We start from the raw sequence: 10,448 nt of genomic DNA, 5'->3' as shown, positions 1-10,448 counted from the left end.
GTGAAGCCAAGGGGGGCTATTGGCAGGTTTGACTATAGTATTGATATGGTTCAAGGAAAAGTCTATGATGTCCATAGATATATTGCTTTTCCAAATCAAAGCTAGGCTACCAGCAGTGCCACTTGCCCCTCCTAGGTTAACATACCAGAAGTTGTTTACACTGATAGCATGCATGATCTTCTTGAGTTTGTCAGTTTTTTGTTTAGTCTCAAAGAGGAAAATGATATCAGGGTTCAGTTTGTTGAGCATATCATTGAGGTAATTCTTAGCATCTCTAGTTCCTAATCCTTGACAATTCCATGCCAAAGTTGTAATGAATTACCAAAAATAGGACACAAGAGGATATTTGAAAGCTAGTCTTCTAGTAATGTGGTCATGGTGTATGTTGCTAGTTGTCTGAATTATAAAGAGTAATGTAAATATATTTTACAAAAATAGAGTAGAGGGAGGTAAGATAGTGTACCATGTTTTCCGAAGAAGAGCTTTCCAAGGTACCATTAGCCCTTAGTGGAGGAGTATTACTAATCTGTTCATTTGCTTCTTCATCCAAGTCTTTGAATTTTTTGAGGTTGTCAGCTTCCATTAGATCAGTGCTGTTGGGGAACTTGTTATCCTCATAAGGTTTCTTTATTTTTGGGTCATGCTTGATGATATTCAAGGAATTATCATTTAGTTCCTCAAAATTATGAGCTTTTTTCTTTGCTTTCCAATCCCTTTTTTTCTTTGTAGCAATCTCTTCTTCCATTCTGGCTTTGATTTGGGAAAGAGTGGGAAGGGTATTGAAAGGAAAGGTTTTTGAGGAAGGAGAAGCAGGAAAGATGTTTTCAACAACCAAAGAAGGAAGGTTAGGATTTTCAGGCTTGTTGGTATGTTGAGCTCTTGCAGTAGCTTTCATTTTTGGAAGTCTTTTCCCGTAGGAACCAACAATCTTCTTTGCCATATCAAGTCTCATGTTTTTGATTTGACAAGCTAGGACATCAGGATGAGGGGAATGAGCCACATCAGTAGGAGAAAATTGGGCTCCAAATGTGATTGGGCTGTCTAATGATGAAACAATGTTTGCAATGGACTTTTCTAGCTCCAATCTCTTGGTAGATTTCATTTTAGCTTCAAATTCAGCTACAACATCAACATCAGAGTATGGTCTGTAGATTACATCTTTTCCAGCTTGGACAATTTATTGTTGTTGAGTTCTTGGTGGAGTTGCTGGTTGGGGTGTTGGTAGATGTGGGTGGTGAAAGTGAGGTTGAATTGGGGGAGTTTCATATAAGGTGTTAGGGTGATCAAGGATTCTACAAACTTTGCAGAATTTGATGCCATTTAAAGCATAAGCAACTTCCATCCAATGTGAGAGAGTAGGTGTTTCAAATGCTTCAATGCCAAATTTAAGGGGCTTGGTGACATTTATAGTGAGCTTCACCTCCAAGTTCTTCTCATATCTATATTTGCCATATGCTTGCTTAGCATCTTGATAAACTCCAATTGGCTTGACTATATTTCTTATGTCAGGGATGATGTGTGTAGGGATTCTTTTGATAAGGAGCCATATCATGACTTTGGAGAAGAGTTCTTCATCAATCAGTTCAGGGCCATCAACATGAATTACTACTAAGACCATAAGATTGTCAAAGACCCCTCTAGTACCCCCTTTTCTCAATGTGGAAAAATCATCCTCATGGGTGAGCCTCAAAATATAATAGTTTCTTCTTCTCTTCCAAATATCTACTTTCACTCTGTTCTGAAGTTCCCAGTTGGCGTTGATGAAATTGCTAACTCTGATAGTTTGAAAACAAATAGTACTGCATAGCTTTCCAATAAAGCATCATTTCCAGTCTAGGGGTTGTTTAGATTTAACATTTTCAGGGCTGAGAAAGACTATTGGAAATAAATCAGCAGGGATAGAGAGTGCTGAATTCATTTGGTTTACTAGGTTATCAATATTGGTAGAATTGGTGTTAGAAGAAGAATCCATGAGAGGGTAGAAAAAAGGTTGAGAGTAAGGTGCAGAGGTGTATGATGTTCATTGAGAAAGAAATAGGTAAAGGTATGTGGTTCAAGAGAAAGAGAAAGTATGCAGCCTTTATTTTGAATTATAGTCACGGGTGATAGATTTTGGCTGTTGTAAACAAAGTGGTGTACTCTCATTTTTAGATTTTGACCATAAATTATGCCAAGTATGGTGATGCGTGGGGTGTTGGGGCCGATAGGGACCAAAGAGACTGAATTTGGTGCAGCAATCTTGTCTTTTGGTGGCTAACGATACCTTGGAAGGAGACATGCAGTTAATAGACAAAGCAGTTGGGTTAACGCAAAGGTTGTAGCTAGAGCTTACCTGATTACCTGCTTTGTTGGTAGCGTGAACTTTGAACTTGTACTTGTCCATGTTGTATAATTGGTGGTATATCGGGTTCGGGTTAAGAACCCGATTCGAGGGAGATCGCCCAAAAGAGAGAAACGGATGGGCCCAATGTAGGTTTAGATGTCCGGGCTTAACATAGTTCTCATGATCAAGGATATATAACTCATTTGAGTAATGAATTATAGATAAATAGTGTCATTGGAATGCTTATTACTAGCATAGTAGGTATTTCATGTTTCGTGGTGGTTAGTCATGCCAAGTGGAGCTAACTGCACAGAGCAGTTCATTAAGAATGGTTTATAGGCATAATGATGGTCTATAGACATGACAAGTCGGGTTTGCCTTTGATTAACGCATCTTAGATGTGAAGCGTTGAGAGAGTAACGTGATGCAGTTACTTTTGACGGTAATAACTTTAAGTCTGTTTCTATCCCCAGAAATATAAAAAACAATTCTATGAGGAAACTCTTCATTTTTTCCTTTCCTCTTTAAAGAACAAAGAAACCAGCGAGAAAGATGTTCCCAAAGAAAATATTAGTGAAAATGCCTCGAGTGTTTTACAGTGAGGGAGGAATTGTTGAGGAGACTCCAGAGATTTTTCAAGAGCGTACTTTGAGTTGGTACAATCCCAACTATCCGATTTCCAGTTTGCCATATGGGATTGCTTTCCCCAATGGTCGAGAGGTTATAAACTATACCCGCAATTTCAATTGGCACTGAGAGAATTTGCACTACAATCGGAGGGTGAAGATAGAGTAGATGTATGATTAAATTACACCAGGCCAAGGATGGGTTATGAAGCAAATAAAATTCATTGAATTCAATCACATGAAGATACTCGATTTCAGCTTTAATCTCATTGTACCAATTGATTTGTACTTTAATGTTATTGTGCCAATCAATTTGTTGAAGGTCTGCATGTTCTAATTTGTTTGTTGATGATGTATGAAGTGCCATGCAAATGATGCGGATGGAAGACAGACTGTTTAACAAGAGGGTATTCATGTTGAATTGCAGGAAACTAACATGATAGTATTTCATAATAGTGTAAATGAGATTGGGAGTGAGAGTGGTAGTGGTAATGGTAATGGTGCTCAAGCCGAGGAAGAGGCTGTGGCTGATGAGGATCCAAATGAGAAACCCCTCCAATACATAAACGATTGTCAATGAGGCTTTCCTTATTGACAATTGTAAAAGATGTTGTTTTGATGCTACTCATATTCTTCGAGATTACGTTTTCTTTCTCTTTTGTATTAGTCTCGAGGAACCGATTTTCCCACTGGGAACTGCCATCCATCTCTCCAACCAATCCCAACTGTAGGAAAGCAAGAGGTTTCTCAGTTTGGGTCAATTGCCATATACGGATGGTTTTTTAAAATTGACCATGGTTTCCTACTCGGTGGCGGTACTAGGATTCAAGATTAGGGGGAGTTTGTAAAAAGAAAAGAAAAAAAAGGAATGTGTTAGAGCATTGCTCGGTCGAACTCGCATGCGTTGCTATCTCAAACATGTTTGTCAATGTTAGTGATCAAAACTATAAGTCTTTATTTCTAGCCTACATAGCTAAAGGTCTCGGACTAGGATAGAAAGTGTACTTGAGCTCAAGAACTCCATGGCAATCATCATATAAGACGAAGGACTACTCAAGGAACTGGTGGATCTTCATCGACTAAAAGGTATGTGGAGACTTGAACTTATATGTCACTTAAAAGTCTATCTATTCTATCTCCTACTCTTGAGAAAAAAGCCGTTTTGATATATAGACTTTCATTATGCACATTTTCTATTTCGAGCCGAGTTTATCTCGCCTATCTATTTCTCGAAATATGTGTTGGTAAGCTTTCGCTTTAGTCGAATTCATCTTTACCTAGTGACGAAAGTCATGTTATTTTTCAATCACTTTGAAAATTGCTCTGACGAAAAATGGTCTGTGAATAACGGCTGTATCCGTCCTCTGAGAATGTTTCAATGATTGAAATGAGAGTTTAGATTACATAACTATTGGCAGGATATAAGCATTGTTGTGGAAACACATATATGTATAAGTCCTTATTCCTTGAACCAAAGTTTGCGAACTTTGTTGATCAAGAGAAATGGAAGTTGCGTGATCCAAGTCCGCGAACTGGCGGAAGTTCTCGACCAGAGAATTTCTGCTGGAGTTTGTGAATTCCTTCCATGAGCTTAAGTCCGCGAATCCAGTCCGCGAACTTGAGCAGGTTATATCTAAAACCGGTTGTTCTTGAACTCATGTCTATTTAAACTAAGGGATGCTTTTGCAAACCGTGGCTGTAAATTTCATGAACCGATTCGAGTGAATCAAACCGTATTTGTTTCAATTGTGTCTTGTGTAGTTGCATAAGATCTAAGCAATTGAAAAACTCTCTAACTAGTTCATTTGAGTCATTTGAATTAGTTATGGTGAAGAAGAATATGGTTGATATGAAAGTAATCATATGGCTAACCATTTGGTTAAATATTGTTGAACCAACAAATGTTAATGTTTGGGAACGGTTCGTAAATCCAAAATTGGACATTTCATTTGTGTGTGACAAGCTAAGTTTTCGATCCAACGGTTGAGAAATATTAGCTTGAATCTAATCAGGTTTTCATCTAACGGTGAATATTGAATGCTTTGTTACCAAGCTAACATTGATTGCAAACCCTGATTTGAAAATTATATAAGGGAGAACTCTAGCAACTGGGAAACCTATACCCAAACCTTACGTGTGATACTAGTTGCATAGCTAGAGTCGATTCTCCTTTAATCTTTGGTTTCTTTTTCTAAACCAGGTTAACGACTTAAAGAGTTCATTGGGATTGTGAAGCCAGACCGATACTACTTTTCTTGTAGTTGTGTGATCTGATCTTGCATATTCTATTGTTATGAGTATGATTGTAATAATTGGCTCGAGATTTTATATCTCCGATAGGCAATATAGAAAAGTAATCACAAACACTTCGTCTCATCATTTGTGATTCCATAATATCTTTTTTCGCTGCGTCGATTAAGATTATTGTGAGGTGATCAATAATACTAGGATGTTTTTCGGGAATATAAGACCGGTTTATTGATTGGTTCCTGTTCGCCTTGATTTATCAAAAGACGGAACAAAACTCGTAGGTATATTCGTGCGAGACACATTTATCTATTACCGTAGATTTTTCTGTGTGATACAGATTTGTTTATTAAAGTCTTCGACTTTGGGTCGTAGCAACTCTTAGTTGTGGGTGAGATCAGCTAAGGGAATCAAGTACGTAGCATCTTGTTGGGATCAGAGGCGTAAGAGCATAATTGTACCTTGGATCAGTGTGAGATTGATTGGGGTTCAACTACAGTCCAGACCGAAGTTAATTTGGAGTAGGATAGTGTCTGTAGCGGCTTAATACAGTGTGTGTTCAATCTGGACTAGGTCACGGGGTTTTTCCTGCATTTGCGGTTTCTTCGTTAACAAAATTCTGGTGTCTGTGTTATTTCTTTTCCGCATTATATTTTGTTATATAATTGAAATATCACAGGTTGTGCGTTGTTCAATCAATTAGAATATCCGACCTTTTGGTTGTTGATTTAAATTGATTGACACTTGGATATTGGTCTTTGGTACCATCCAAGTTATCTCTATTTGATAAAGACTCACAGATTTCTATTTGCTTGAGTAAAGATCAAATCGAGGGATTGAGATATAAACTCTTTGATATACTTTTATCTAGATTGAGTCTGACTGTTTAGTTGATTCTCTAGAAAGTATATTAAAGTTTTTCCATACATATTGCTAATCGAATTGTTGGGTGTGTTTGTTGTACTCCCACTTTTTCAATTGGTATCAGAGAAGGCAAACACGTTCAAGACCTTACAAGTCTGTGTTTGTAGCGATCTGACTCTATGGACAGTAGTATTATCTCAATAAATGCACCACCAGATCCAGGGATTTCAGAATTCTCTTCCATGACTGATTTAATAAAATTTGTAGAAGAAATTCTATCTAAACCTCCACCAGGTTTAAAATCCCTTGAAGTATTTTCAGGGCTCGAAAAGAAGCTTGAGAGCTTATCTCTTGATGTTGAGTTATACCTCCAGAAAGAGCAAGAATCTCTTGACAGGTTAACTCAAGTTATGATGAATAATATTTATGTTGAGGTTGATATTGATATTGATTTACTAATCAGTGAGAACAATGCTCCTCCTCTGCGTAATCCAATTAGTTGTGATAAGCCAAACGGATTACAAGAGGAGTTTAAATCTCAGTTGTCTGAGTGTATCACCTCAAAGCATGAATTGATTTGTTGCTCAATTCCTGATATTTCCTATCAAGATAGTAGTATTGTCTTCTTTTATGAAGAACCTAGGACGTCTCTTTTTATCAAAAGAGTTTCCCTTCGCAGTACTAAAAACTATCTGCAGAAACTGTTTTTTATAAGTTGGAAAACAAGAAATGAGAAACACAAATCTTTTTGGGTTCTCTTGAAGTTCTTTGATAGACTTATAAAAACAGTTCATTGGGTGTTTTTCAACACTACAAAATTTAAGAGTTGTTGGAAAGAAACTCTTTCTTGGTGCCATGGTGAGCAAGACATTGTTCACCTCAACACAACTTGTTTGTGTTGAAAGTGCATCCTCACCAAGAAATGCGCTGCTATGTATACGGTGAGGGAAGCACAACAACTGGGGCGCACAGATTATATTGGTAAGGCTGTAGAATTCAATTGGACTTTTCTAAAAAGGTATGTCTATAAAATTGAGCAAGTTTTATGTTTTTATTACTTGTTTGAGTACTTATAATGATCCATGTACCTTGCTTGTCGTTCATTTGTACCTAACTTGATATGTGTTTAAGGTTCTTAAATGTCTAGATTTGAAAACATTAGTTCGGGATGTTTGGAATTAATGGTACACATACCAAGTATGAATAACATCATTTAAAACCAAAATACAGGGGTTTAAGTTCGCAAACCTCGTCTGCATATTGCTCCAGGATACGAAAATTCGTTTGCAAACCCGTATGCATACTTGACGTCGATATTTGGTAAACTTGTTTTGGCCGTAACTTCTTCGTACGAACTCGGATTGACCTCATTATTTTTTCACTCTCTTCCTCTTTGAATTATCTTAAAAATGGAGATGAGAAACCTTGAATTTGGATGAGTTAAGATTGGTATTTGTCCTATCTCTTGTTTTTGAGTATTTTGCTCCGTTCGTTGCACTTGTTCCACTTCTCTTGAACTTGGGCACTTGGATTCTTGGAGTACTACTCTTATAAGATAATTTGTAGCTTTTACAAGAATTTTTTTGGTGAATCACAAAGAAGGAAGTTCAAGAATGGAAAGCAGTACGCAGTGCTATGGAATTCTTGAATGTTCACAATCATCCTTTGTGAACTATGGTGCATAGTCGTTATTGACTTTGTATGTTCTTCTTTGATTAAGAAAATCTTTTTATACGCCTTTGGTAGCTATTATTGGTGTAAATCCATGCGAAAAAGATTGATTCTACCCTATAAGGACAAATCATCTTGTATGTGCATTACGAGTTTGTCTTGTTGCCTAGGAAACTTCTTATGCGAATTTATTCTTATTTTTGAGAAGGATTACTAGAGTTTGGAATAGCCATTATTGTGATTACACATAGCTATGTCCAATATATTCATCTTCATGTTTTTAGATTTATTGGTTTAATTTCTAAATTTGTTTGGAAGATGATTTTTGCAGTATTAATCTTTATGGTTTTTTATATTGCAATATTGTTATGGGATATGTGTGTTTACGTCCGTGAACTTAGACTGTCCCATATCTTGTCAAAAGTAAAGTCTTTCATATGTTGATATGCATGTATTGATAAAAGAATGAATAGACTTTTGACAAATACAAAAGTTAAGCCTATTATGTCAATTATTAATGGAAGATAGGTTAAAATCTTTTGTTTACAAGGATTATGTCTATTGAATGTCGTTATGCGAATAGTGATGGAAAATAGAATGAATCCTTATGTATTCCGCAGTATTGATCTTCCCTGATGCATATTTTATGTATTACTGTGAGGCTCCGTAAAGTGTCTTATGTTGAGCATTAAACAACCAAGTTGATTATTTTTGATTAACTATGTTGTTGTTCCGTAAGGTACTTTATGTCGAGCATTTTCAATTAAGTTAATCATCTTGTTTGGTAATTTAGTTGTTGCTCTGTAAGTTTTCTTACGTCGAGCATGACCAATTATATTGATTACTTTTTGATTGATTTGGTTATGTATTTCGATTAGATTAATTATGGGTTCTCTTGTGATTAATCTAATTGTATTTTTTAAGTCTCCATAAGTTCACTTATATTTGAGCATTTGTCGATTAAATTAATCATGGGTTCTCTTGTGGTTAATTTAATTGAACTTTTTGGATTCAAATTCATACTTGTATATGATTTGTTATGTCCAAAGAAATCATTATTTTCTTTCGAAATTAAGGTCGCTCTTGTTGTTCTTTCGGGAATGACATTTAGTGGGGGAGAGTTCTTTTGAACTTACGCTTAATTGCCATATCTTTGTGGGGAGTGCGGCTATGGAATATTATAGGGGTTATCTTGTATCTTTATAAACTCCTTGATGAATGCATTTAGCTTCGGCTTTATGATTGCATCTAAAGAACAAGTTGATATTTTTACTTTCTTTTGGTCAAGAAATGTCTCTTTCGGAAATTTCATTAGGATCCCGTTCTTGTACCTTTGCCAATTTTATTGAGAAAAAGGGGGAGAATTAATATGTAGTTCACACTACAAATACATATGGTTTTCGGATCATTATGTAAGGGGGAGTGGTTTACATGTGAGATAGAGTATTGACTAAGGGGGAGTGATACATATCACCATAATATTGTTGTTTAAGTTGTGATACAATTGGACTTTGACGCTGTGTAATGATACTATGACACTGTATAAATAAATGATTGAGAACTATTGTTTTCTTATTGTTATAGCTACGGATTTTCAACAATGGTGATGCTAAACTTACATCCTTTGGGATCATTGGAGTACTTCGAAGTGACGAAGATTTCGAGTAATGTTGAAGATTAGGCATGTGGAATAGGAGCTACAAAAGTTTATTTATTTATTTTTTGTATTCCATATGTATTAACAGTTTTGCCACTAAGGGGGAGATTATTAGAGCATTGCTCGGTCGAACTCACATGCGTTGCTATCTCAAGCATGTTTGTCAATGTTAGTGATCAAAACTATAAGTCTTGATTTCTAGCCTACATAGCTAAAGGTCTCGGACTAGGATAGAAAGTGTAGTTGAGCTCAAGAACTCCATGGAAATCATCATAAAAGACGAAGGACTACTCAAGGAACTGGTGGATCTTCATCGACTAAAAGGTATGTGGAGACTTGAACTTATCTGTCACTCAAAAGTCTATCTATTTTATCTCCTACTCTTGAGACAAAAGTCGTTTTGATATACAAACTTTCATTATGCACATTTGCTATTTCGAGCCGAGTTTATCTCGCCTATCTATTTCTCGAAATATGTGATGGTAAGCTTTCGCTTTAGCCGAATTCATCTTTACCTAGTGACGAAAGTCATGTTATGTTTCAATCACTTTGAAAATTGCTCTAACGAAAAATGGTCTATGAATAACGGCTATATCCTTCCTCTGAGAATGTTTCAATGATTGAAATGAGAGTTTAGATTACATATCCATTGGTAGGATATAAGCATTGTTGTGGAAACACATATATGTATAAGTCCTTATTCCTTGAACCAAAGTTTTCGAACTTTGTTGTTCAAGAGAAATGGAAGTGGCGTGAGCCAAGTCCGCGAACTAAGTCCGGAACAAAAGTCGTAGGTATATTCGTGCGAGACGGATTTATCTATTACCGTAGACTTTTCTGTGTGATACAATTTTTTTTATTAAAGTCTTCGACTGTGGGTCGTAGTAACTCTTAGTTGTGGGTGAGATCAGCTAAGGGAATCAAGTACGTCGCATCCTGTTGGGATCAGAGGCGTAGGAGCATAAATGTACCTTGGATCAGTGTGAGATTGATTGGGGTTCAACTACAGTCCAGACCGAAGTTAATTTGGAGTAGGCTAGTGTCTGTAGCGGCTTAATAC

The sequence above is a fragment of the Papaver somniferum genome, chromosome 9, assembly GCF_003573695.1.
Source record: "Papaver somniferum cultivar HN1 chromosome 9, ASM357369v1, whole genome shotgun sequence".
NCBI classification, from domain to species: Eukaryota; Viridiplantae; Streptophyta; class Magnoliopsida; order Ranunculales; family Papaveraceae; genus Papaver; species Papaver somniferum.
This window is presented reverse-complemented; position numbering follows the sequence as displayed.